The sequence below is a fragment of the Hyaena hyaena genome, unplaced genomic scaffold (genome assembly GCF_003009895.1).
Source record: "Hyaena hyaena isolate Hyena2069 unplaced genomic scaffold, ASM300989v1 scaffold_236, whole genome shotgun sequence".
In the NCBI taxonomy this organism is placed as follows: domain Eukaryota; kingdom Metazoa; phylum Chordata; class Mammalia; order Carnivora; family Hyaenidae; genus Hyaena; species Hyaena hyaena.
In genome coordinates this window covers 343090-365712 of record NW_024080868.1, presented here as the reverse complement: position 1 = coordinate 365712, position 22623 = coordinate 343090, and the positions used below count along the sequence as shown (strand labels likewise).

At 34.7% G+C, this 22623-nt stretch overlaps 1 protein-coding gene across 4 annotated transcripts in view; it reads left to right on the top strand.

Annotated features, from left to right (window-relative positions):
- Positions 1-22623, top strand: part of RICTOR (RPTOR independent companion of MTOR complex 2) — a 120954-nt gene that overhangs the window by 7907 nt on the left and 90424 nt on the right. The window contains exon 1 of one of the 4 annotated variants that reach the window (XM_039244271.1): positions 16325-16330. The exons of the other annotated variants lie outside the window; for them this stretch is intronic. The gene's annotated coding sequence lies outside the window, so the exon portion shown is untranslated. Of the gene's footprint in view, positions 1-16324; positions 16331-22623 lie in introns of those variants that run through there. 4 annotated transcript variants of the gene reach the window in all.

Sequence of the window (22623 nt, the reverse complement as noted above, 5' to 3'; positions counted from 1 at the left end):
TTAGTGTGGTCAGGTTAAAGCTGATTAGCTTCTTTTGTCTCTACAATGAAAATACTTTAAAAATTACGCAGATGCCAAGCTAAATTGAAAATAATTATGTAAAACTAAATGTAACATATGTCCAAAGTCACAGGATTGAAAGAGAACCTAAACCTAAGTACATTCTTAAAATTCATCCTTTTATAGTCTTTGATCCAAATGGATCAAAGTGTGTAAACTGAGCAGAGCACCTGGTAATGATGAAATTTCTTTAAAATACAGTAGAATTGAGGGTATTGAGACTTCAAAATGTCTTATTGAGTAAGAAATACAAAGAATATTTTTTTAATTACCTGGATTTTTAAGAATTTGGCTCTTTTAATTACTTTGCCATTTTTTACCCTAGTATATTGAGGATTTAGGTTTATAGTAGTTTGTTAAAGTCAGTATATTTCTGATCAGTATTTTATAGAATTGGGGTAGTGTTCTTGTGAATCAGGAAGGCACAATTCTTGGCCTGTACTCAGTTTATGTTACAGTTGGATATACCTGTATCAGGGCATAATATAAGACAATAATATTTGAAGAACCTGTCAGTTGTCCTTAAAAAGGAATCAAAGTCTGGAGGAATTCAGAAAAAAATGTGAGACAAGTAAGGAATAGCTTAGAGGAAAGACCTCACAGAAGTCTCAACGTCTATAAGACCTTTGCTTAAAAGGGTAGCATTTGAATAGGTAGAACTTTGGATCAGTGTTTTAAAAATTGTAACTTAATTTTGTGAACTAACACATTCCTGGCATATTATTCAGTATTTGAAGGTAATGTTGAGAAAAAGTTGGTGATGAGTTCTCTATATAAATCTTTTAATTATTCAAGATTGATTACAGTTCAAAGTAGGGCTCTTCTGACTTTTGAAAGTAGTGTGGGACTGGACTGAGAACTTATAGGCATATTGTGAAATAATTGTGTGCTTGTGACTATGAGTATATACATGCTTGGCTGTTACTCCAAATCCAAGTAGAAGTGATTTTTTTTCTTCCATTGTTTTGTAGTATATGTGCTTCCTTTCTCCATCATTAATACTGCATGTTCTAAGGGCTCTGTAAATTTGTTACCAAACTCTAGATGTATGCGATTTGGAGATAGAGATTATAAATAAGATGGGAAGTATTTTATTTTCCACACTAAAATGACCATATTTTTTGATCTCAGATTTAAACATGTGGTCTCACAGTGAGATAGAATGTTTGAAATTAAAATCCTTCTGAAAAGCATGGAATGTTTCATTGCTAAGTCCAGGCACCCTACCCAGGCCTCTATAGTTATTTGGGTAAAGGGTGTACTGGGGAAATTATTGTTTTTACTAAAGCAGCAAAATGAGAATTGCATTACCACTTGCAGGGATTTTAGTAATCTTGTTCAGAATCTAGAATCTAATTTCATGTGTTTCTTGTAATGAATAAAGAGTGAAGAGACACACAAGCTGTAAACAAAGAAGACTACCAAGTAATTAACTTTCAGTTACTAAGAAGGAACAGCTTGCCAGATAAAAGTGTGTTTAACTGCTTTTAGATGTTTATATATACATATACGTGTCTGTGTGTGTGTATATATATACGTACATATATATATATAGTCTCATACTTTGAGAACTCACATCTTAAGATAGTATTACTAATTATTTCCATGCTTAATGTTCATCCCTCGTATACTAAGACTTTTAATTGCCGTTTTTTCTCCACTCATAATTTTGTATAATACACTCCCTAACCTTCACCACACCACCACCATCACCACCAGCCCCCTCCCCAAGGGAAAAAAAAAGAGGGAGAAAAAAGAAAAAGAAAAAACTGAGGGGAATAGAGTTGCAGAAAGAGTGAGAAGACTCCAGTGGTTGGAGGTAGGTGAGCTGTGAACTCTTAACATTTAGCTATATGGCAGTTTCTTTGTGTGTGACCAGGTGGCTGGTAGAATATTGTGGAACATTTTATTTACATGTGTTGTGGATAAGTTTTTAATTGTTATCTGTCACGATTAGTATAAAATCATGATAATGGAATATTTGAATACAAATAGCTATTTTCTACTTTGTTTTAATTTGAACGACTTAAGAGTTTTATTTTTATTGCTGTAGCTTATATTTTCAGTGTTATTTTTGAATGGCATAACTTGGTCCAGACAGGTCATATTAATTCTTCTGTAGGATTTCATAAGTCATATAAGGATAATTCTCAACATAAGTTTTAACAACTTTTTAGTGAGTTAAATTTTAGATTAGCATAGCCTTAAAAATGTTTAAATCACTTTATGTATTTTAATAAGAACCTTAAAATAGCCTTTTTCTCCTTTGTTATGGGAGAATTCAGTGTTACATGTTCATGTTTCAACAATGTTTTGAATATAGAAATATACATTATTGTTTTACCTTGTGAAATGGAAGAAATTTAAAAGGATACTGATTATTCTTCAAAAGGAAATAATAAAGGAGAAGATTAGGGGATTTGGATAAACTGTAGCACTTGTCTTCTTATTGTTTCTTCTAATAGTTTTGTTTTATTTAAAAAGTTTAGACTTATTTTTGAATCCTAGGTAAAAATTTTCACTTATATCAGTAATTGTTTCTATATTTTAAAGGTACGGTAGAGAAAAAGTGTAGTTATTTTTAAAATAAGTAATTACGAGTAAATGTTCACTTGGTGTACTTGAATATGACTGGATTTGGGGGCGTATGTGTATATACATATTATGTTTATTTTAACCATGTTCGGAAGCTACTTTAGAAATTTATTTTATTAGCCCTCTCTCATTCAAAATAGGAATCTTCTCTCTGGTACCTGACAGAGGTTATCTATCATTATTCTAACCTTTCATTTATAGATACCTTATTCAATGCTGTTTCTTTGCTGAGCAGCCATGTTGGTTAATGAAGTTCTTATCAAATTAGCCAAAATTTAATAAAGGAATCATTTTTTAGTAATTGATCCTACTTCATTTTTTATTTTATAAGTATTTACAAATAAAAGTAGTAGGTGTACTCAAGTTGGATGCTGCCATGTGCTATTAGAGTCTTGCCCTTTTCTGTGATACATGCCAGTCACCAGCTACTATCAAGTATTGCTTGTGTGTCCAGCGTTGTTCTGGTTGCTAGATTTGTAAGACTCGGTGTTTGATTACCAAAAAAATTCGCAACCACCATATTTTGAACTCTGTGTTGGAAACTGTCAAAAACATAGCTTAAATTATCTAATTTAGTCTTCCTACGTTTCTTAAAAATATGTTTTAATATCCTTATATAACTGAAAAAGATAGTGGAGCACAAGAGGATGCCTAACTAGCCCCAGGTCATACTGCCAGTAAAAGAGAGGTAAGATTCAGATCCCATTCACTGTTTTTGATTCTAAAATCTATGCACCTAACCCTTTACAGTCTTTCTAAAAACAAGGACAGTAGAAGATAAAAATCATATTGCTGGAATAACTAGTGACTGAATGAGTTGGAGCCCTTAAGCAGGTTATTGGCTGAGCTCTGAAATTTACATTTTAGCAATTTTGGATAAAATTATTTCTATAACTATTATGTACTCTCTCCTTTCTTAAGAAGGATATATCAACTATAGTTTAACTTTTTATCTTTGGCTGGGGTCATCATGATGTATATCGATTCTTATGTTGAAGGTGGGGGAACAATTTATTATTACCTTGTATGACATTGGACTGTTTTTTTTGATCTTATGTGCTGTTTCCTTGCACTCAACTATCACTTCACATTGCAACTACCATTCCTATATTTATCAGTCCTTTATTTTCTTACTTTTACTGTGTTGTAAAATAGAAACCAACCGGACTTGTTAATGTTATATGGAAAACAGATATAAATAGGTCATGATTATGAAGAATTAAGGGGCCCTGCTGACAGTAATATATATTACCTATAGTGACTAAACCTGGTACATACATACTTTGAATCTTCATTGGCATTTTTTGGAGTGCTTACTTTTACATCCTGGTTGTTTTCCAGATAGCATTGCCTCATAGCATAGTTTAAAGCAGGTAAAGTATGACTTGATAGAGTTAGAATGTATGTATGCAATATGGGTGGCAGGATTATCTAAAGATAGACATTAAGGTACAAAAGATGGCTAATACGAACAAAATAACATTAATGTACTAATTGCATAGTATAGAGACTGTCCGGCTCTGTAGCTAAGAACAGGGTCTTTAGAGTCAGACAGATCTGGATTTGAATTGTGACCCTGCCTTTTAGGGTTTTTTTGAGTTTGGACAAGTTGCCTTCTCTGAGATGTTTTCTCATCTCTGCTGGAAATAACACTTGAGAAGTGAATGAAATGTTTGTAAAATATTTATTATAATTTTGGCACGTAGATATTAGGTGTTCTTTAGTAGTCATTTAATGCAAAGAAGATGAGAGAAGGGAGAGAGAGGTATGAGCTGGGAAAAAATAAAGTGGGGCATTGTTTGTTATCACATTATTCTCAGAAAAAGTATAATCAGATCAAAATAAACTGCTCAAAGCTACAGGTTAGAAAAGCGGTTGGAACAATTAGAATTCCAACTCAAATGTTTTGTGTTGACCTAATTAAATTGGTGCAGTGATTACTGATATTGGTTTAGTATTTCTGCAGAGAAAAAGGAAGGATGATAAACATTTTTTGATCCTTACTTCAGTGATAGTCTCATGTGGAGATATCAGTGTATTAATACGTTAGATTTACAACATGAAGTTTCAATTATTCATCAGAATTGAAAAGTTGTTAGAGTATATAATAGAGATGCTTCTCCTTCAGAAAGAGTGTAAAGGATTAAGTATCTTTTTGACTCTCTTTCTTAAGAGCTCAAAGGAGACCCTTAGAACTCTGTCTAATCTTGCTCCAGGTTTCCCACGTGAGGGAGCTGTATTGTGATTGATTTTTTAGTAGCTATATTAGAACTGTAGGAGATTAAGTGAGAGTGTCTAAGACCTACCTCACTGAGAGTTATAAAGTGTCTTTGTGTGATTGTTTTTCTATCTTTCCCTTAATATTTTTCAGTTTCTCTCACTGGTTTCTGTTTCTTTTTCTATTTCTAGTCTTTCTTCTGGTGACTCTTTAATGTAATAATGTAATAGGACATGCTGTAGAAATGGACTACATTTGTGTGTGTGTGTGTGTGCGTGCGCTGTATTTGATAGTGTTTTGTGTTCTTTGATTTAAAATAAATTTTAATTGTTAAAGAATTTTTTGTTTTTGTTTTTACTTCATCCTTCATTAGATTTTGGGGGTTATTTTTCCCTGAGAGTTGGTGATGCTTTGCTAGAAAAAAATTTTACTGCTCATCTCTTGGTGTTTGTCCCTAAGAAATTAGAACTGAGTATTGCATAGGAAATTGATTAAACATGTGAAAGCAACTTAGCAATATGTGCTAAGCATAGATTAGTAGAAAAAAGAACAATTTTACTTATTTCAGTATGCAAGAACCAGAGGAAATGTGAAAGTGAAACAAATATTCACTATACTGGAGGTGAAGAAGTTTCTGACAAGTGCATTTTCTAAATGGTAATAATTTAAAAAATACTGTATTTACTTTGTTTTAAATATTCAAAGTGTTTTAAATTTTTATGTATCTACTCTGGAAGTATGAAATACAATGAGTTTGGAATTCCCTGAAGGCAGGAACATTTAATAGCCTGGGAAGATCCTTGCTGATTCTGAATCTAGACTGTTTAGTTCACTGAGTGTGGATTATTAGCTAACAGAAGAATACTTGGTTTTAATGGTGAATTTTGAGTGATTGCTTGTTTGATTCTATCAATTGAGAATGACAGAATGCAGTAAATCTGTATTTTTAACCATGCTTTTCAGGATTATATTACTTACTGCTCTTGTACATACTGGTACATCATTTTTTCCCCTAAATGTTTTATTTTAAATTTCTTTCTTTTTTTTAATGTTTTTTTATTTATTTCTGAGAGAAAGAGAGAGAGAGGCAGCGTGAGCAGGGGAGGGTCAGAGACAGAGGGAGACACAGAATCTGAAACAGGCTCCAGGCTCTGCACTAGCTGTCAGCAGAGAGCCTGACGCGGGGCTCAAACGCACAAACTGTGAGATCATGACCTGAGCTGAAGTCGGTCACTTAACCGACTGAGCCACCCATGCACCTCTCCCCTAAATGTTTTAAATGATTTTTTCTAGAATAGAACTGAAATAAGTAAACTGTTGGTTGTCTAACACGATCAGAGCTTCGTCTAAAATGATATTTTGATTATTAAAACATTATGAAATGTGAAGTTATCAAATAATGCATTGTTTTAGCAGACAGTATGTAAAAATTATGTACTTTGAAGTAGATGTTTTCTTCAAGCAGTCTCTGGATGATATGTACTTGTTCTAGTGTGATGTCACTGTTCAAAACATTTTGAGAATTCTGCTTCTGATATATTAAGTTCTATTATAATATAGTCCTTTAGATTGCTATTTGATTTGTCCTTTGGGGATGAATTGGAGTTTGGGAACTGATCAACTATAAATTGGGCTCAAACATAATGGGGATTCATTAATTGATTTTTTTCACTCATTAATTTGAAAAGATTTCATTGAGTACCTGCTATATTCTCAGTACTGTATTAAATACTGGAATGTGTATGATGAAAATTTTTCTAAAAAATATGCTACCACACTCTATGTGATGACTCACATTGTAATCTGGTCCCTGACTACCTCTACAACCATTCTCATTTCCTAACTCTTTTCATCTTACTCTAATTGGCAAAACAGCCTTCTTGCCATCCAATCCTGTTCATATTCTCTTTTCAGAGCCAGAATCTTTACCACCTTTACATTCTGTCTGAATTGTTCTTCCCCCAATATTTGTAGGCTTGATCCCTTACTTCACCTAATTCTTTGTTCAAATATAAGTTTATCAATGAGGCCTGCTCTGATCATTCTATTGCAGGTAGCCCCCATCTCCATCACTTTCAGTTCTTTTGTATTGTTTTCTCTTCCATATCCCTTGTTACTATTGCCATTATGGTATTACTTACTGTTTTTCTCCATAGGATCTAAGTTTTGTGAGGACACTTTTTTGTTGTTCAGCATTGTATCCTCAGTGCCTAGAACAATGTCAGCACATTGTATGTGCTTGATTAAATATTTATTAGCTGAATAAATGACTATCAGGTTTAATATTTTAGTGCGAAGGCTTCAGATTGCTCACTTAACATCTCGACTATGTAGTCACTTCTATCACTGTGTGTCAAACTTAATAATTACCTTATTATAAAAATCTTTATATATTTTTCATCTGGGTTAAGAGCAGTACTTTAATGGGGCCAAAGCAGACACCCAGGAGACATTGTAGCCTCATTCCTTGTCCTTATTTTACACATCAAATCTGTGACCAGATGATAATGATTTTGTTTCTGAAATACCTGTCAAATCTATCATTTGTATTTCTGCTGCCATGCCTTTATTCAGTCCCCCATTTACTTTCCTGGATGAATGCACTGGCTTCATAACTACTCTTTCTATTCTAGCTCTGTCCTCTCCCAGGCTCCCCTCTGTTGTAGCTAGCAACAAGTAGAAAACTTGTAGAAAACAGAGTTAATTTTAATTTCCAAAGTGGGGTTCTGTATTTATCTTCCTTCTTTGGGCTTTTACAGTATGTAGAACTTTCTGTGTTTCCTTGCTTATAATATTGTGCCTTCCTCAGTGACAGTTGGCAAATACTTATTGACCTTTACTATGTGCAGGGTACAGTTCTTTTCCTGGTGAGTCAGTGGTAACAGAGATTGAGTCTCTGCCCTTGAGGAGATTATATTTTAGTGGAGAGAACTCAAGACAGTAAACATGTGAACATGAATGTTAATTGCTAATAAATGCTCTGAATAATATACAGTTGAATATTTGAAAGAAAGTTGATTGGTGGTTGGGGAGATCTGAGGGGAAGGTCTACTTCTTCCAAGTGGAGAACATATGGTACAAAGGCCCAAAAATAAGAAAAGAACAAATAAGGGCTAGTGCTTAATGAATGAGAGGAAGAGTAGAGAGTATGAGACTAGAGAGGTAGGCAAGTAATAACTTGGCCATTAGAAGGATTTAAGCAGGGGAGTGACATTATCTGATTTAGAAAGATCACTCTGGCTGTTCTCTGGATAATGGACTCAGGTCCCTAGAGAAGGCCATGCATGACACATGTCACTAAATCAATGTTAATTGAATGAATAAGTGAGTGAATTAATCCTTTCACTTTATATCCAGTTTGAATTACATGAGACTTCAGTATTCAAGAGAAAGCCACCAAACCTACATTGTAGAAATGATGATTGCATTAAAATAGGTCACTTTTTTGTGACCGAATCACGTTAGTGGTTTTGAGGTAGCAAATAACGTCTGAGTTGTATTAATGACAATTCTTTGTGACCGTGAATAGAAATGCTGTATTTATTCATTCATTCAGGTAATTATTGGCTATATATCATAGGCGGACTACTTTATTCTCATAAGTTTTCTGAAGTTTCAAGATTGAAATTACAAGATAAATCAGATCTTGCTCTTAAAGTTAGTTGCTTGTCATTCAAAAAAATGTAGACTGATTGGATAGTTAAGCTTGATTGATAGATTAGAAGTCTGAGAAGGGAGTTACTAGCCTTGTATAACCTCTGTAAAATATGATTCTTTTCATTTCACTTTCCTGGCACTGCTGCTAGATGTTTTCCTTAGGTGTTGAATCTATGATTGGAAGTATAAAAAGTAAGGAAAAAAGAGGAATGGGGATAGTTAATTTTATTTTTGGGAGAAGTTAATTTTACTTTTATTCTCTTTAATGTGTTTAAAATTTTTATTCTGAACACGGGCTCTGATAAATAAGCAGGATGGCAGGTAAATTTTGGGGGGAAATCTTGTCTTACATTGTAACTTTTATTGAAATTGTACTTTTTTTAAGTAAATGTGATCTCTGCAATATGTAATCTTTTAGCATCTAGTTTTTGAGCTGTTTCAGCTGGTTGTTCAAGTTAAAAATTTTTACTTTTTACCCAATTTTGCTTTTTTTAAAAGTTTATTTATTTTGACAAGAAGAGAGAGAACTATCAGGGGACAGAGCAGAGAAGGTGGGGGGGTGGGGGCAAGGATAAGCAGGCTCCACACTGACAGTAGAGAGTCTGATGCAGGGCTTGAACTCATGAACCTTGAGATTGAGATCTAAGCCAAAGTCAGAAGCTTATGTGACTGAGTCACCCAGGGGCCCCTAATTTTGGTTTTTAATTTCTGTGCATGAACAGTAATCTCTACATGCAATATAGGGGCTCAAACTCATGATGCCACAGTCAAGAGTTGCATGCTCTTACAAATGAGCCAGCCAGGCACCCTGTGCAGGAACATTTATTTATTTAATAAATATTTTTTTATTTGCCAGGCAAGGTTCTGAGTCCTGATTTTTTAAAAAAAAATTTTTTTTTTTTTTATTTGAGAGAGCGAGAGATGGAGGGAGAGAACAGGACAGATCTCACTGAGATCATGGTGTGAGCCAGAATCCTTAAGTTGGATGCTTAACCGACAAGCTACCCAGGCACCCTCTGAATATTTTTTAAAGAAATTATAGAATAACTACATTTGTGCCTTTGGTAAAGTAAAACCATGCTTTAAGGTTGGCAAGTGAATGTGTGTGCTATGGCAGAGGTTGCTCAGGGATCATGACATTCTTTCCCCTGCCTACTACTGAGGCTTCAGAATCCTCAGGGTAGTATTCTTGGCAACCCTAGGGTTGACACTAGACTTGAAACGTGTTTTGCCATAACAAACATGATTATATAATGTCTAGGTTTTGGTTTGTTGATTGAGGGATGTTTTTCATTTTTAGCAAATATTAAGCTGTATTATTGTTTTTCACTGTTAGCATCTCCCAGAGAAAATATTGGAGCAAGGCATGGTAATAGCCTAAAATAAATTAAGTAAGAGAAATATGAAAAATTTTGATGAGTGATCTGCCTTTAAAAAATAATTGCTAGATGAAAGTATTTGAGTGCAATCCTAATTAACACTCGAATGAGTACTTTTACATGCTATTAAATTTAATCGCTAGAAGTAGCATGCATCTGATTCTTAACTGATACTGTTATTTCTTCATTTGGTATTTATCCCTTGTTCTGAACTGAGCATTTTTAGGTGAGGAACTAGTGTAGTTGAAGTTTCCTGGTATCGAAGCTTAAAGTTGAAGCTGAATAAGCTGAACTCTAAACCTAGAGTTTAGAGTTGGTGAAAACTTTAGAGATGACTTACTGTAGTGAGACTTTTTTAAAAAGAAGAGGTCTCTCTCTCTATAAAGGTAGATCAGCTGTTATTGTACTTTGAGGAGACTTATGCCAATATTAAGCAAGTTGTCTGAGATAAATTGATCAGAAACACCCACCCCCACAATTGTTTTTATTGTATGCTTACACACATGCACACACATAAAATAGGAATTGTAAATTATATGAAATAACATTATTTCCAACCTTGTTGGTAATTTGCACAGGCCTGAACTAACCACTCTTTACTTTTGTATTACTGTATTTTTTTATAACATCAATTTAAGTTTGATGTTTTGCTTAGAAGATTAGCATATTGTTTCTTTTTTTGAAAATAATATATTCCTAATTATTATTGTGAAATGAAAATTGTGTTTGTAGTAGGGGAGATCTGGATTCAAATTCTTGCGCCATAATATGCAGGGAAATTAGCTGACATGCTGATTTTCTGAACCTAAATTTTCTTTTATATGGGAAGGGATATGCTATTGTGCATCTGCAAGATTATAAGTATTAAATGAGAAAATTTGTTCAAAGACCTTAGTGTCTGGCAAGTGCTTAGATAAAAATCCAGAGAGTGTTATTAAATTAATAATAGTTATTTATCTGTTCTTTTGATCATGGACATTTGGGTTGTTTGTAATTCCTTGCTGTTATGAACAGTTATAAAGAATGATTTTGTACATAGTCTTATACGTGAATTGTGGTACTCATACTTAAGTTTCTCTGAGTTAAAGAACTTGATGTAGTAGAATCATTGCTTATATATCTCTAATATCCTATATCAATGTCCTCATAGTATCAATATGTAAAAATTGCTCCTGAGTGTACTTTTGTTAACAGTTGAGATTATTAGATTTTTATTAAAAATATTGTTATTATAATTATTAAACATAGACATAAGTAGAGGCAAAAGTATAGGAATTCATGAATTGCTCATTCCACTTCAACCATTGTAAACATATGGGCCAATCTTATTTCAGTTGTATATCTGCCTCCTCCCCTCGTGAATAATTTTAAAACAAATCCCACACATACAATATATCATTTGTAAATACATTAGTATGTACCTCTAAGGAATAAGGACTTTTAAAATCTGTAACTATAGTACCATTAATACTACTAAGTAAATTAACGGTAATTTCTATATCTCATCTAATATTCAGTTAAAGCTCAAATTTCCTTATTGTCTTACAGATAACATTTTAAGTTAGGTTTCATACAAGGTTCATACACTTTGGATTAGATTTTTAATATGTAAAAAAAGTAAACTGTTCATCGAGTTGCTTTTATTTCCCAGTAATCTGTTCTTTTTTGTCTGTGTTAACAATTTTTTGCTTTGATTTTTAAAAAAATTTTTTAATGTTTTTTATTTATTTCTGAGAGAGAGAGAGAGAGAGAGAGAGACAGCATGAGCAGGGGCGGGTCAGAGAGAGAGGGAGATAAAGAATCTGAAACAAGCTCCAGACTCTGAGATAGCTGTCAGCACAGAGCCCGACGTGGGGCTCAAACCCACGAACCGTGAGATCATGACCTGAGCCAAAGTCGGATGCTCAGCTGACTGAGCCATCCAGGTGCCCCTTTTTTGCTTTGATTGTAAACACTTTTAGTGCAATAAGTTTACATAATTATTTGCCTCCTACTTTGAGATTTATTGGGCATCCTGATTCTAAGAACTTCATGTCTTTGTACAATTATGAAAAATTCTCAGTATTTGACTTTTTGCATCTCCTGCATTTTTTTCTTATTTCCTTTAGGAACTCTTAGAAATACATGTTAGGCATTCTCATTATCTTTTTTGTTTTTTTTAAGCTTTTTCATATATTTCCTCTCCTTTTCTTTTAGGGGCCACATTCGGTATAATGTCTTCAGATGTGTCTTTTAGTTAATTAATTCTCCCCTCAGCTGTGTTTATTCTTTTTATTCTCCCCATTGAGTTTTTATTTTTATTTTTATTTTTTTTTTAATATTTTTATTTATTTCTAGGAGAGAGAGAGAGAGAGAGACAGCGTGAGCAGGGGAGGGTCAGAGAGAGGAGTCACAGACTGAAACAGGCTCCAGGCTCTGAGCTGGCAGTCAGCACAGAGCCAGACGCGGGGCTCGAACCCACAAACCGCAAGATCATGACCTAAGTGAAAGTAGGACGCTTAACCGACTAAGCCACCCAGGCGTCCCTGAGTTTTTATTTTAATCATGATAGTTATTTCAAGAAATTCTGCTTGGATGTTTGTAATTATTTTTATTAAGTGTTTGAATCTTGTATTTTCAGTCCTTCCTTTTAAAATTGAGGTGTGTAAGCTATGGCTTGCAAATCTTGCAGATATGGCTTGCAAATGCTGCATGCTCTCTGCAGCACATAGTCATGTTCTATGGCTGCTTTGATACTACAACTGCTGAGTTAAGTAGTTGTGACAGAGGTCAAATGGCTTTCAAAGCTTAAAATATTTGCAGTCTGACCCTTTATAGAGCAAGTTTGCCAGTAACCCCTGCCCCATGCTTTAGATATATAGAACATTATTATTTTATAGTTGGTATGTATATGATAGTACTAACATTTTAAGTCTTTTTTGATTGTTGTTTGTTTCTGTTTATAATAGCTTATTTTCATGTTTCCTTCTGTGTTTGTGATTTTTGCTTGTGTACTTAAATTTGTTAGGTTACTCAGGCAGACAGTGATTACCTGGTTGGGTTATGGGGCTGGTTGATGATTGAGTTTGCTTTGGCTGCTGCCTATGAATATAGTAGATCAAGGACTACTTTATTTAATTCAGAGACTTTTAATTTTATTTTTTCCATGATGTTATATAAGTACTCTGTGACCCACCTCCCGTCTGGTAACCATCAGTTTGTTTTCTATAGGTGAGAGTCTGTTTCTTGGTTTGCCTCTCTCTCTGTTTCTCTCTCTCTCTCTCTCTCCTTTGCTCCTTTGCTTTGTTTCTTTTTTAATGCTTTTTTATTTTGGGGGGAGGGGCAGAAAGAGGGAGACAGAATCCCAAGCAGACTCTGTGTAGCTAAAACTCATGAACTGTGAGCTCATGACTTGAACTGAAATCAGGTATAGGACTCTTAACTGATGGTGTCACCCAGGCGCCCCTCATTTGTTTTGTTTCTTAAATTCCACGTGAGTGAGAACATATGGTAATTGTCTTTCTCTGACTGACTTAATTTCACTTTAGCATTACATTCTCTAGCTCTATCCATGTTGCTGCAGATGACAAGATTTCATTTTTTGATGGTTGAATAATATTCCATTATATCAATATACATACATACATGCATACGTATACGTACATATATATGTATATATACATATATGTACATACATATATATATACATCCTACGTCTTCTTTATCCATTTACCTATCAGTGGACTCTTGGGTTCTTTCCATACCATGGCTATTATGCATAATTCTGCAATAAGCCTAAGGGTGTATATATTCCTTTGAATTAGTGTTTTTGTATTTTCTGGGTAAATACCCAGTAGTGTGATTACTAAATCATAGGGAGTCCTATTTTTAATTTTTTGAGGAACTTCCCTACTGTTTTCCACAGTGGATGCACCAGTCTGAATTCCCACCAACAGTGCAAGAGGGTTTCTTTTTCTTTACATCCTCGTCAGCACCTTTTTCCTGTGTTTTTGATTTTAGCCATTCTGACAAGGGTAAGGTGATTCCTCATTATAGTTTTGATTTGCATTTGCTTGATAATAAATGATTTTGAGCATCTTTTCATGTGTCTATTCATGTCTTCTTTGGAGAAATGTCTGTTCATGTCTTCTGCCTGTTTTTAAATTGGATTTTTTGTTTTTTTGGTGTTAAGTTGTATCAATTCTTTATATATTTTGTTTACTAACCCTGTATCAGATATGCCCTTTGCACATGTCTTTTCCCATTCAGTAGGTTGTGTTTTGGTTTTGTTGATTTTTTTTTCTTCTCTGTGCAAAAACATTTTATTTTGATGTAGTCCCAGTAGTATATTTTGCTTTTATTTTCCTTGCCTCAGGAGACATATCTAGAAAAATATTGCTATGGCCAATATCAGAGATATTATTGCATGTGCTTTTTTCAAGGATTTTTGTGCTTTCAGGTCTCACATTTAGATCTTTAATCCATTTTGAGTTTATTTTTGTGTATGGTGAAAGAAAGTGATTCAGTTTCATTCTTTTGTAGGTAGCTGTCCAGTTTTCCCAACACCATTTGTTGAAGAGACTGTTTTTTTTTCCTATTGTATATTCAGCAAGGGGTTACTTTACGTTAAAATTCTCATGTTGGGATTTTTTTTTTTTTTTTGGACAGTGCAGAAGTATATATATCAAAGTTCCACAGCTTTGTACAATGGGTTCAAAATCTCAGAGAAATCTTTTATTTGTTTTGTTTTCAAAATCTATGCTGTGTTTACCCAGAGGTGTTTGTTTTGGTTTTGTTTTGTTTTGTTTTGGCTGTCTACCTCTGTTGGATGCATGTTCTTCCAATTCACACTTTTTCCTAGGGAAGTTGTCTTTTTTTTTTTTTTTTTAATGTGTATTTACTTTGAGAGACAGAGAGAGAAAGAGGGAGGGAGGGAAGGATGGAGGAGCAGGGAGAGAGGGAGAGAGAATCCCAAGCAGGCTCTGTACTGTCAGCGCAGAGCCTGATGTGGGGCTCGAACTCATGAACTGTGAGATCATGACTAGAGGCAAATCAGGAGTGAGATGATTAACTGACTGAGCCATCCAGGTGCCCTCATAGGGGACTAGTCTTTTCTAAGGTCTGATTTTGTACAAGATGGATTTCTTGTCTTTCACTGGCCCAAGGGTGAGCCATAGTCCTCAAGTCCTGCACTTAAGCTCTAGAGCAGTGTTTGTCAAACTTTAATGTTGTTTTGGAGGGCCCCAAGATCACTCACAGGTTTGATAATTTGCTAGAGCTCATTATGGCAAGAGGATACAAAGCAAAATCAGCAAAGGGAAAAGTACATTGGGTAAAGTTAGGAGAAACCAGGTACAAGCTTCTAGTGTCTCTCCCCAGCAGCAAATTGTGAGAGCAAGTGACATATTGTCCACCAGGGAGTTTGTTGGAGACCCAGGGTTTTTATTGAGGACTTGTCAAGTAGCCACCTTCTGCCTGGCAGGCAACAACATTTTAGACTCACAGAAGGAAAGCAGGTATTCAGCATAAACCATATTGCTTGTGTGAAGAGGTTAGGCCCAGTGAGGCACTCTTGTCAGGTAGGGTGGTGGGAATCTTCCCTACATTTGTTTCCAGATGCCAGCCAAGGGCCAACTTCGTAAAGTAAGCAATCCTCTTAAAGGAAAAGCGGTTAGGTCTGCTAGGTTCACTTTTTTCTGTGTAAATGTGTAAATGAAGCACCTGAGGATTTTGTTTTAATGAAGAGTCAGATTCCGTAGGTATAGGAGGGCTCACCATTCTGCATTTCTGACAGCATTCAAGTAGTACACATGTTGGTAGTTCACAGACATATTTTGTTAGCCAGCTAGTTGCTCTGAAGGCTAGAAGGCATTCTTTTCATTTGTGCTTTTATCCTAAACAGCAAGTTTTTATTTTGAGTAGTAGGAAATTTTTTTGTGCTGAGGGTTAAATTCTTTGTGCTTACCAAAAGTAGTTATTTCTCAAGTGATGTGGTTTATTTCTTATTAAACTTTATCAGACTTGAGTAAAGATATCTAAATGTATATGTCAGTATTGCCACAAATCTGTGTCATTGGAAAAACGGAAAAAGGGATAGTTGCAGTAACCTGTAGGAAAGAGTGCAGGGTCTGGAATGTTGGTAGTGTTAATTGTACAGTCGTAAGTCTCTTAGCCACAACTTTGAAAAGCCAAAAACTCTGAAAGTGAAAACTATTTTCATGAATAACTTGACCTGAGGAAACCTAACCTAAACTCATTTGACAACAAAACCTGACCAGAATTTGTATTATCTCAGTGTGTCTACTCACATCTTTCACCTAAAACAATACTGCTGTGGGTAAGTACACAGTGTTTCCTCTAACCTTTCGGGGGTGGTGCATCTCTGGTAAATATAACATTTTAAAATAAAAATGTTTGAATTCCTAACTTTATCTGACCCCAGGTTTTCAAATGAAACATCGTGGTCCTTTAGTGGAAATATGGAAAATGAATGTCTCAAAAGCATTATCAGAATGCATAAATAAATATAAAAAGAATTAGCAGTTAGATCATAGTCAAACCTGCTGTTCATGCAAGATGTAATCGAAGAAACATATTATACTGGCTTCATTTATAGTAGTTCAAAGCTCTGAAAGGTTAATTCAAAGAGAATTTGTAAATTTGCTTTTAGATTTTGATTATTGGTATTAATGTAATTTTGTGTGCATGTTCAGGTGAAATGTAGGGAAGAATAACAAAAACTTGTAATTAGATGACTCGTTTACACTTACATTAGACAAATTAATTATGTATTGTAGTTTTACCTGATTAAAATGATCAGTTTTTAAACTTTGTATTTTAAGTTTACTTATTTATTTTGAGAGAGAGAGTGCAGGCAGAGAGAGAATCCAAAGCAGGCTCCTCACTGTCTCTGCAGAGCTTGATGCGGGACTTGAACTCATGAACTATGAGATCATGACCTGAGCCGAAATCAGGAGTCTGCCATTTAACCAACTGAGCCACCAAGGCCCCCTAAAATTATCATTCATCAGTGTTGATGAAAAGGTTAATTTCTCATGTGTTTCCTTTCATGCATGGGACTCCAGATTAGCCAGTCTGTTTTTTTTTTTAAATATTTTTATTTATTTCTAGGAGAGAGAGAGACACACACACACACAGCGTGAGCAGGGGAGGGTCAGAGAGAGAGGGAGACACCGACTCCGAAACAGGCTCCAGGGTCTGAGCTGGCAGCCAGCACAGAGCCCGAAGCGGGGCTCGAACCCACGAACCGCGAGATCACGACCTAAGCGAAAGTCAAACGCTTACCCGACTAAGCCACCCAGGCGCCCCTAGCCAGTCTGTTTTTGTTTTCATAATTTTAGGTGAGTTGTGTCTTGTTACAGAAAGGATTTTACTTAACCATAAAAACATAAACAATGCTCAGTATGGTAATATCTGCAAGTCACTGATTCAGAACATAGTAATATATAAAAACAGGAGTCTATTTATTGGGAGATAGCCTTTATAAGAGATGCTTAAGATACATATACTAAGATATTTGATAACTACCTGGGATATTTGGTAACTACCTGGACGTAACTTCCTAGTTAAGACAGTATTTACTGTTTCCTGAAAAAGGAAATTTTGGGAAGTTTTTTTTTCTTCTTGATAAGTTTAAATTAATTTGATTATTGGACATAATGAATTTGAGGTAGACAGACCACCAAACAGACTGAGCTATGGTGCTCTATTTAAAGATAAAATCTAGAATTGATAATTTGAGGAGTTGTTTACTTGAAAAATGAAAACTGACCTTATTATAGTTAGGGAGACAATGGAAAGAGAAACTGGAGGGCAAAAGATAGAACTTTAGGTCATGTTAAAGGGTATGAAGCAGGAGGAACACAGACAAAGGGACACGCAGGGAACAGTGAGAAATCCTTAAGAAGGAGGGCCAAGACAGTATTATTACAGAAACTAAGGGAGAGAAGGTAGATTTGGGTATCATACTGGCCAGTTCTGTAATGGAAAAGTCAAGGAGTTTGAAAAGCTGAGAAAAAGCCCTTGCATTAGGGCAAGTAGTAAACTTGAGAACAACTTTAGTGGAACAGTGGCCTAGATTGATGATGTTTAGGACATGATGAGGTAAGAATAAATTAACTTGAAGTTCAGAGATTTGTTAAAGAAGTAATGTTACTTCAAAAATGGAAAAGAGTGGCAGAAGCCGGTTTTGTTTAAAGATAGGTTAAAAAAGTTAAAGAGATGAATGAGAAGTAGTTAACTCATGGTAGAAATACTAGAATCAGATAAAATGTAGAATCAGGAATACAAATGGAAATGTTAGGTAATAATATTGTAATAGATTTCTAGCCCACACTAAAATGTCCGGAAGCCAAAGTGAATTTTTACCCTTTTGCTCCTTTATTAGTTTTTAAGAGTGAGGCCCTTCATTATGTTCATAGAAGCCATCTGTCAGACAAGTGATCTGAACTATAAATAGTCATGTTTTGTAGAGAAAAATAGAAACATGAAAGTAGCTGTACAAGCAAAATGTACAGCTAAGTTCTAAATAATTCTAATAGGCTTGGTGTATATCACAGTTGTCTACGCCTTAGGCCCAGCTGTTCTATTCTTTTACAGGTTATTTACATAGTGAATTGTTTCAAAGATGAACAGGAACTTTCTCATATAATAAAAGATTCCTAATTAGGGTACTGTGGAAATCTAATAATTTTACAAATATCTTTGTAAATATAATAAATTAAGACATAGAAATTGTAGTACATCATCCAGTGATTATAATTTTCATACAGTAATTGCTTTTAGTTAGCTTTACTATCTTAGCAACTGCTCTAGTTGCAGATAGTATTTTTTATTTTTTTCTGCCAAAAAATGACATTAAAATAAATGTGTGACAGAACTCTTTGAATGACAGCCTGTAAACTGGTGAGTATCTTCTGTGTATTGTATATATTTGTGTATAGTTTGTACTTGTGCACAAATTAAGTGCTTTGGGAATTTGATTACAGTTCTCTTCCACAGATAACTCATTACTGTGTTACAAACCCAAGTATTCCACTTATGTCGAATTTTATTGTGAGAAAGGGAAAGAGATGAACTCTAAGAAAGCACATCATGCTTTTTTTTTTCCTTTTCCCTTTGAAGCAGCCTTTCTCCATTTTTTACCTCAAACGCCAGAATCTTCTTTACAAGAAAATCTTCATAGGTTCACAGATCGTTTAGCATGTAAAAATAGACAAAGATGGAATGATTAGAGGACTCTTAGGGAAGGTACGTAGTTAGGCTTTAAGTTCTTTATCCTTCTATTGCAACCCAGATCATGATTTCTAATACTGCCATCGTTATAAATACAGTGTTTAGAAGTGTGGGGAGAGGGGCAGAAGAGGACCAGGAAGGTGGTTTTTCTGAAGGTAGAGAACAGGCTGGAATGTCTGCCTTTTTCTTTTTTTATTGTATTCCTAGACATTGTCATTTAAAACATTTTATATTTAACAAATTCGAGTGGGTAAAAAAAGGTAGATACCTTGTTAATTGTATTAAATAAATTTGTTCTTACAGATTCTTTTCAAAGCAATAGCAAGGTATTTTGGTTATATTTAGGGGACTAATTTCCTTTTTTTTTTTTTTTTTAAAGATTTTCAGAGTTGTAAAATAGCTATGTTTTAAAGCAACGTGATCTTTTTTATTTCTTTTTTTTACAAACATCTGTACTGTAGCTATTGTTATAATTAATTATAAGATAGTGCTACCTTGTAAATTCTTGTATTTAATATTCAGAGTTCTGATATGGGGACCTCTTTTGTTATAAATGCTAAATTGTGAAAAATCAAGGTAGCAAATTCTTGTTTACTGTTAACAGAGAATAAATGTAGTCTGTAATATCTGATAATATAACAAATCTGTTTTTACTTTTATTTTTTGATTATTTGTTGAATTATACCAAGAGAGGATTGATACATGTGTATTGCTCAGTGAATTTTCACAGATTGACACACCTGTGAAACTAGTACATAAATAAAAGAAACAGCTTGGTATATTTTAAAGTTTTTATGAATTTTTTTCTGGATAGTATATTCAGTAACTTTTTCAAAGTGGTTACTAGTGTATCAACTATTCTAGGTGAGGATGACACAGTGGTGAACTAAAGCAGACTTAAGAGTGGGGAGCTAAAGGGGCGCCTGAGTGGCTCAGTCGGTTAAGCCTCTGACTTCGGCTCAGGTCATGATCTCACGGTTCGTGGGTTTGAGCCCTGCGTCGGGCTCTGTGCTGACATCTGTCTCAGAGCCTGGAGCCTGCTTCGGATTCTGTGTCTCTTCCTCTCTCTGCACCTTCCCTGCGCATACTCTGTCTCTCTCTGTCAATAATAAATAAAACGCTAAAAATTACAGAAAAAAGAGTGGGGAGCTAAATATAAATGTGTAATTACAAACTGCTATGTATACTGAGTGTACATTATCCCATAAAAGGCAATCTAATGGCTGTAGAGTGAGTGATTATGTGTATACTGTGGAATAAGGATAGACATTAGATTGCTTAGGTTCAAGTTCTATTGTCAATTCTGGTACTTACGTGACTTTAGGCAACTAATGTCTCTTAAGACTCATTTCTTACTGGGAAGATGATAATAGTAACCTACCTTAATATAATTGGTGTGGACATTAAAAGATTATTCACGTAAAAATATTAGTATGATATTGTAGGTTCTCTGTATGTATTAATAATTTAGTTTGTCTCAGCGGGTTTTGTTTGTTTCATATTGTAACATTCTTATTTGAAAATGATACAGAAGCATACTTCATAAAGTAGTTTCTTATCTCTTTTAGAGTTCAAATAAATAATCCAAAAGGGTATCAGAATCGAGTTGCAGAACATTCTGGCAGGCTTTCTAGCGTGTTGTAGTGTATATAGGGATCATTGGGGTGCGTCTTGTAAATCCACATTACTGTGGGTTCCTTTCTAGGCATACGTGGCTCTGGAATCAGTATTTCTTTTTTTTTTTTTTTTAAATTTTTTTTTTAATGTTTTATTTATTTCTAGGAGAGAGAGAGACAGCGTGAGCAGGGGAGGGTCAGAGAGAGAAGGAGTCACGGACTGAAACAGGCTCCAGGCTCCGAGCTGGCAGTCAGCACAGGGCCCGACGCGGGGCTCGAACCCACGAACCGCGAGATCATGACCTAAGCGAAAGTCGGACGCTTAACCGACTAAGCCACCCAGGCGCCCCTGGAATCAGTATTTCTTATAATAACTCCTGTATTTCTTAGAACACAAGTTTGAAAAACATTGGGCCTGTAAGCCTCTTTTGTATGCGGGCCAAATAGCCAGTTATTTTGCTTCAACATTTTAACATACATCATTATGAGATATTTTTTGTTGTTACTGTTTTTGGTGCTTATGTTTATTGCTACAAATGGTAAAAAATAATTCCCTAAGTGTGTACTTGCTCTAAGATTTTCTGTTAGTGAATGGTGTCATGCATCAGGTTACCCACTTGAGAAACCTGGATTTATTCTTCCCTCCTCCCTCTACCTTTCTTCCTGTCTCTAATCTTCTACCTTTACAACCATCTCTGGTTCATTACTGATAAAGTTCTGGCATGGAAGAATTTGTAACATCTGTTTATACTTTTCTCCTTCCTACAGTCCATTTTCCAAAGTTGTCTGTCTAAAATCCAGAGCTGATTATGCCATTTTAGTAAATACCTTTTGTCCAAAGAGATCTAAGTTTCTTAGTATATCTTAAAAGGCCATTGGAATGCATCTTCACTTTCCTTTATTCGTCCCTATCATCTAGTTTTCTAGGAATAAAGAATTTCTTGCTGTTCCTTGAGGAAAATAACACTTTTGCATGTTTCCATGCTGTTTACATACTACTTTTTGCTGTCTGTCTCTCCCCTTTTTAGTCTTTCTCTCACTCAGTGTTTATGGAGAACTCACCATGTGCCTGGCATTGTGTCAGAGGCCAGGGTTGCATGTGTGAAAAAGATAGGTTTCCTGTCTTCACTTGTCATACTGTCTAGTAAAGTCTGTCGGGCACCTTTCTTTTCTTTTGTTCCCATGATGTTTATTACCAACCTTTCTGTTATATTACTATTAAGTGTTTATGTGCCTTTCTTTTCTCATTTAATTTTGATATCCAGGGCTGAGACCATATCTTATGTTTATTAATATTCTTCACCTAGCAGTAGGTACAGTATATGGCATATAGTGATCACTGAAATGTACAATTGTATAAAACTTAGAAATCTAAATACAGAACTACTTTCAGGATAGGCAAAACTATCCTTTATAGGATACATTTATATTTTTAATTATGTAAGTAATAAAATGGTTAAATACAATTTAGAGGGGAAGCCTTGCTACTGCTATATTATTCCCATTATATAATCTTAATATTACAATTTTTTTCTTTAGGAACTTTTGGAAGAATAGTCTATCATTTAAAGTTTCACTTAAAATAATTTAAGCCATTTATATTTATAATTTATTCAAAGAGTAATTTGAAATAAAGCCTATAGAATATGTAATTCTAATTATTAAGATTATATATTCATATATCTTTTATTTTTTTTCAATTTTTTTTAACAAATAGTTTATTGTCAAATTGGTTTCCATATAACACCCAGTGCTCATCCCCACGAGTGCCCTCCTCCATGCCCATCTCCCCCCTCCCCCCCACATCCATCATCCCTCACTTTGTTTCTCAGCATTCAAGAGTCTCTCATGGTTTGCCTCTCTC